Source organism: Oreochromis niloticus, linkage group LG14, assembly GCF_001858045.2.
Source record: "Oreochromis niloticus isolate F11D_XX linkage group LG14, O_niloticus_UMD_NMBU, whole genome shotgun sequence".
NCBI classification, from domain to species: domain Eukaryota; kingdom Metazoa; phylum Chordata; class Actinopteri; order Cichliformes; family Cichlidae; genus Oreochromis; species Oreochromis niloticus.
Window position 1 is genome coordinate 38,717,714 of NC_031979.2, and position 6,905 is coordinate 38,724,618.

Sequence of the window (6,905 nt, forward strand, 5' to 3'; positions counted from 1 at the left end):
CGTGGGAAGAAAACTTCTTTCTACAGTGAAAAATTAAACTTCAACTCTGAGCGAGCAGCGAGCACGCTGCCACGGGAATGTGACATTCACAGAGAAACCCCCGGATCCCCCCACTGACAATGACCACTGTGGGCAAACCTCCACCCGCCCCACTCCTGCTAAACAGGTGACAACAGATTTAAGAGCGACAGGACTCAGAGCTGCTGAATCCTTGATTTTATTTATTTTTGCTGTGTTTTACTTGCATCTATTTGAAAGAGTGTAAACACAAAACAATGTTTTATTTTATATGCTGGAATATGTAGGAAATAGGTTTAAATGTTAAACACATTTCTTCCAGTCAATACAATAATTTAATTTTTGCTTGATGCAATGTACATAGAGTTAAAAGATTAAAACTAATAAAACAAGTTTTAAAAAGAGGCTTTCCATTTGATTCAGTTTTTACGGAGCCCCTCTGATGACATGGTCCAAAAAATAAATAAATTGTGGCCACAAAATACTACTTTGTGCCCTGGAAATAGTATAACGTACCCACGAAATGCTAATTTGTGGGCACGAATTGGGTATAACGTGGCAACGAATTACGCATTTGTGGCAGCGAAATAGATAACGTGCGCACATATTGATACAACTCCTGCACAACTGCGTAGAGACATAAGCATAAGAGTAGGCTAAACCTATACACCATGGACAGAGACAGTATGATTGAGTTTTATTTTAGGCTGGGAATGAGCTACAAATACATTTTGAAAAGCCTGGCAATGCAAGGAACCATTATTACGGAGAGACATTTAAACAGGATATTGTGGCGTGTTGGGGGAGCGGCTGGTTCTCTCCCATCATGCCTTGGGACATGTGCTGCTGTTTTCATGTTCTTGTTTTATTGCTTATGTTTACATTACTTTTAACTGTTACCTTGAGTGTTGTGTTTATGCTGCAGTGTGATTTCAGTGACAGTTATTGTTGGTGAAAGAATGTGGTGCCATGAGTGAGTTCAGGCTTGTGGCTGTTGACCCTCTGTAGCACGGTGTGGTACATGTGTGTTTTAATAAAGAGCTCCCCCTACCAGTTTGGGGTTGAACTGCAAGCTCAATCTCTCTGTGAGCTTCTTTGTTGAGATTCTTCTGCATGCCACATTGGTGTCAGAAGTGGGATTCCAAGAGCATGGCCACTATTCTGGAAGAGGAGCTGAGGAAGATTGAGGAGCTTATCACTCGCCTGGAAGCAGTGAATGGAGCCAGACCGAAGAAGCAGGGAGAGCCCCGGGCAGCAGCAAGCCAGGCAGTGGAAGATCTGTGGGGCTTACCAGATGGAACCTCACAGCCCCGCCCACTGGGAAGCTGTCGGGGCCACCAAGACATGCTGCAGGCTCCAAGACCACGAGCAGCCAGCCAGCCTCCACTCATGGTGATGCCTGGGAGCAGCACACCCTCACTGCTGGCAGCCGAGGGGGACAACGCCAACTGTCTCCAGGATCCAGTGCAGCCGCCGCTGCCATCAGGGGCTCCTGTCCGGGGGAGCATGAAGCTGCCACGCTATAATGGGGAAGCACCTCCAGAGACCTACCTTATCCAGGTACAGCTGGCTGCTCAGCTAAATGGATGGTCAACAGAGGAGACAGCTGTCCAAGTCGCCCTCGCCCTGGAAGGCAGGGCACTGCAGATCCTCACAGACCTTCAGCCAGAAGAGCGTTTAAGTTGGCCTGCTGTTGCCAGAGCAATGCAGAGCAGGTTTGGCCTCCGTACACATGCAGATGATGCCCGAGATAAACTTGCTAGCCGCCCACGGAGACAAGAGGAGAGTCTGGGTGCCTATGCTGCCGACCTACGTCTTTATGCACGTAGAGGGTACCCTGCTTTTGATGCTGCAGCACAAGAAGAGCTTGCTCTCCAGGCTTTTGTCCGGGGTCTCCAGCCAAAATGACTACAAGAGCACATCCGTCTGCATGCACCAGAAACCCTGGTGGCAGCTCTAACTGAGGCCGAAAGAGTGGAGCATGTGCTCAGCCCAGGTGCACGCAGCCCTGGCATAAGTCACCAAGTGCGCCAAACAGACTACGAAAGGAGCGACCAGGAGGAAGAGGCCCGCCAAACCACCAACACACCACCCTGGCGATCTCAGCGAGGGAATAGACGAGCAGGAGGCCAATCCAGGGGTAACTGCCATCGGTGCGGAGAACCAGGCCACATCGCACGCTACTGTCCAGCACCAAGCCCACAAAGCCTGGCACCCCAGCTGCCGTTAAACTAAGGCGGGGTGGCACAACGGAGGAACTGCCCCCTGCCACCACTCTGTCCTCCGAATCACACTTGCGGGTTGGCCGGCTCGGCCAGGCACGGGGACTGTATCTGGACTGTGACCTTGCCGGCACCACCTGTAGAGCCCTGATAGACACTGGATCCACGCTTTCCTTGGTACAGGCCGGAGTCCTCCCTGGTACTGACGGCCCAAGACCGCAGGGTTGGCAGCCTACTCAGCTCCACATCACCACAGTCACGGGGGAGCGTGCCAAGGTTAAGGGGGAAAGATCCCTCTCGGTGACTGTTGCTAACTGCACTGTTGACCACAAGTTCTGGCTAGCCAGCATCCAGGACCAATGCATCATCGGTCTGGACCTGTTAGCCAAATGGGAGGCCACAGTGGACGTGTCCCGAGCAATCCTTTACCTGGGCACGGAGGCTGTGAAGCTCCACACCACCAAGGAAGTCCCGCTGCCTGCCTCCACTTTTTCAGCCAGCGTCAGGAAGCCTGAGGACCTGTCACTGCTGGCGGCGGAAGGGGCCTCTCCTTCGCTAGCAGTACAGCAACTGTCCACAGAGACCAAGCTAGCTGTCGAGGACCTATACCAGAGGAGCTGCGAGGGTCTCCAGGCTGATCAGCAACGGCAGCTGCGGGAGATACTCGACTTGTTTGCCGACATCTTTGCAGCCAAGGATGAGGACTGCATGCAAACCAGCCTGGTACAACATGACATTGACACTGGGGATGCACGGCCCATCCGCCTCCGCCCTCGTCGCCTTCCCCTTGCCAAGCGTGCCGCAGCAGAGCAGAAGATCAAGGAAATGGCAGAGGCAGGCATCATAGAACCCTCAAACAGCCCCTGGGCAGCCCCAGCCGTACTGGTTCGGAAAAAGGATGGTACCTGGCGGTTTTGTGTCGACTATCGTCTACTCAACAGCATCACACGCAAGGACTCCTACTCATTGCCCCGGATTGATGATGCCCTCGACGACATTGCTGGGTCCTGCTGGTTCAGCTCCCTCGATTTGCGCAGTGGCTACTGGCAGGTGGAGCTGACGCCAGAGGCCCGCCCAAAGACTGCTTTCTCCATTGGCCAGGGACTGTGGCAGTTTAAGGTGATGCCCTTCGGCCTCTGCAATGCCCCAGCCACATTCGAGCGCCTAATGGAGAGGGTTCTGGCTGACATTCCCCGCGACCGCTGTGTGGTCTACCTGGATGACCTCCTCGTCCACGCGACAGACTTCGAGAAAGCCTTGGCTAACCTGACTGCGGTCTTCCATGCTATCCGCCAGGCTGGCCTTCGTCTCCACCCCAAAAAGTGCCACCTCTTCCGAAAGGAGACGACCTTCTTGGGTCACGTTGTCAGCGGAGCAGGGGTTTCCACTGACCCTGCAAAGGTGGCTGCTGTGAAGGACTGGCCCATTCCGGGCAACACTGCTGAGTTGCGGAGCTTCCTTGGCCTGGCATCATACTACCGGCGTTTCGTCAAGGACTTTGCTACCATTGCAAGCCCCCTGCACCAGCTCACACAGAAGGGCCGGGAGTTCCACTGGAGTGAGGACTGTGCCGTGGCATTTGATCGGCTCCGATCTGCACTGGTTGAGGCACCGGTGCTAGCCTACCCAGACCTGCAGCTTCCTTTTGTCGTGGACACCGATGCCAGCAACACGGGTGTGGGGGCTGTACTGTCGCAGGAAGGCCCTGAGGGGGAGCGGGTCATCTCCTACTACAGCCGTTCCCTCAGCAGACCGGAGAGGAACTATTGTGTCACCCGTCGAGAGCTGCTGGCCATCATCCTGGGTCTCCGCCATTTCAGACCCTACCTCTACGGGAAGAAGTTCCTCCTGCGCACAGACCATGCGTCCCTCACTTGGCTGCTCAGCTTTAAAGAACTGGAGGGACAGCTAGCCCGGTGGTTGGAGACGTTGCAAGATTACCACTTTGAGGTTCGTCACCGGGCGGGACGTCTCCACACCAATGCAGACGCCCTCTCCCGACGCCCTTGTGAGGAAAAACAGTGCAGGTACTGCCAACGCTTGGAGGACCGGGAGGGCATGACTTCAGTGATCGCGTCGCCACAGGGCGGCCATGAGAATGACTCTGTTCCGGGTGGGCATTGTAGCAGTCTTCAGGTCCAGTCCACCGCAGGGGATACCGAGGGTCTGGAGGCCATGGATCCCCAACGGCTGCAACACGACCAGAACCAAGACCCTGCCCTTTCCCGGGTTCAGTGTTGGATTGGGGCCGGTCAGAGACCATCATGGCCAGAAGTATCTGCACTGGACCTCGAGACCAAGGCTCTCTACTCCCAATGGGCCAACCTCACAAGCCGAAACGGCCTCCTCTATCGGCGCTGGCAGGCTCCCGGGGGTCACCGTGAGGTCTTCCAGCTCTTGGTACCTCAACAGTTGCGGTCCAGGGTCCTCCAGCTGGTCCATGGTGTGGCGGGGGCAGGACACTTTGGAGTTACCAAGACTCTGCGGCGACTTCGGTCTCGGTTCTACTGGCCCGGGTGTCGCCAGGACGTAGAGCTCCATGTCCATCGGTGCGATGCCTGCACGGCTCAGAAAGGGCCTTCCCAACGCTCTCATGCCCCCTTGCAGCAGTATCAGGTGGGGGCTCCCATGGAGCGGGTTGGTGTGGACATCCTGGGGCCCTTCCCCACCACGGACCAGGGGAACCGCTATGTCCTGGTTGCCATGGACTACTTCACTAAGTGGCCTGAGGCCTATGCAGTCCCTGACCAGAGTGCTGTTACCACTGCTGAGCGTCTGGTCAACGAGATGTTCTGCCGGTTCGGGGTACCAGAGGAACTGCACAGCGACCAGGGCCGGAATTTTGAGGCTGCGGTGTTCAAGGAGGTCTGTCAGCGGCTGGGTATCAGGAAGACCCGGACGACGCCACTGCACCCCCAAAGCGATGGGTTGGTGGAACGCTTCAACCACACCCTGGCCACCCAGCTTGCTATCCTGACCTCCCGCCAGCAGCGTGACTGGGATCAACACCTTCCCCTGGTCCTAATGGCCTACCGTTCTGCAGTCCAGAAATCTACTAAGTGCACTCCGGCGGCCTTGATGTTCGGTCATGAGCTTCGGACCCCAGTGGACTTGGTGTTTGGGTCCCCCCCCGAGCCGGAAGTGTGCGGGGACCCCGGGTTGGGCTACCTCCACAACCTCCTCGCCCGGCTACGGGAGGTGCACCAGTTGACCAGGCAGGCTCTCCGAGATGCAGGCTCCCGGCAGAAGCGAGCTTATGATACCCGCTGCAAGGGTGAAGGACTCTTGCCAGGTCAGCATGTGTGGGTCTACAGCCCAGAGAGGAAGAAAGGGCTTTCCCCCAAACTGATGAGCCAGTGGGTTGGACCCTGCACTGTTCTCGAGAGGCTGTCCGATGTGGTCTACAGGGTGCGGCTGGTCAAACGGAACAGGGTGGTCGTACTCCATCGTGATCGCCTGGCACCCTATCAGCCCTTGAGTCCACCCAGGGAGGAGCCAGGGTCCCAGCTTCAACTGCAGGCCCCCAACCTGGCCTCAGAGGCGGCTGGGGGACCCACGGAACGTCCTCAACGACGCCGTCGCCTTCCCCAACACCTCAGAGACTTTGCTATGGACGTGCCGGTTGCTGGGGACAGCTAACCACTCAGGTGGGGGCTGTGTGGCGTGTTGGGGAGCGGCTGGTTCTCTCCCATCATGCCTTGGGACATGTGCTGCTGTTTTCATGTTCTTGTTTTATTGCTTATGTTTACATTACTTTTAACTGTTACCTTGAATGTTGTGTTTATGCTGCAGTGTGATTTCAGTGACAGTTATTGTTGGTGAAAGAATGTGGTGCCATGAGTGAGTTCAGGCTTGTGGTTGTTGACCCTCTGTAGCACGGTGTGGTACGTGTGTGTGTTTTAATAAAGAGCTCCCCCTACCAGTTTGGGGTTGAACTGCAAGCTCAATCTCTCTGTGAGCTTCTTTGTTGAGATTCCTCTGCATGCCACAATATTGAGAGCCCAGTTGCTTTACAGACATAAGTACGACCTGGACGCCGCGATAGATTTTATTGTCAACCAACTGCAAGTGCCTGGGAAGGATCACGGTTATCGATCAAGTCTTTCGTGCCCACAAATTAGCATTTCGTGCCCACGAAGTAGTATTTTGTGGCCACAATTTATTTATTTTTTGGACCATGTCATCAGAGGTGCTCCGTAGTTTTATATGATGGATTATGCAGAAGAAGTAGAATTGGGCTGAAAGGTCTGTTGCTTTATTACGTATTCAGGTTGTGTATCATGTTTTTGAAAAGTAACTAAGTAACTAATTTTGAAAATAAGTAATCAGTAAAGTAATGGGATTACTTTTTGGAGAAGTAATCAATAATTAGTTATGAATTACTTTTTTCAAGTAACTTGACCAACACTGGCTAGGATGCCCCCTCGACCCAGTGCAGGTGGTAGGAGAGAAAAGAACGCTTGGACGGTGTCTCCACCCCTACGCACGAAGCTGTGGCAGAACTGGAGAGCTCCTTCAGTCACAGACTGCTGCGTCCATGGGACAAAGGAGCGTTATGGCAGGCCGTTCCTCCCAGCAGCCGTTAGACTTTATAACCATCACTGCTCCCAACAAACATCCTGCTGTTATTTGCACAGTTTCTCCATTTTCTGTAAGCACTCTGTC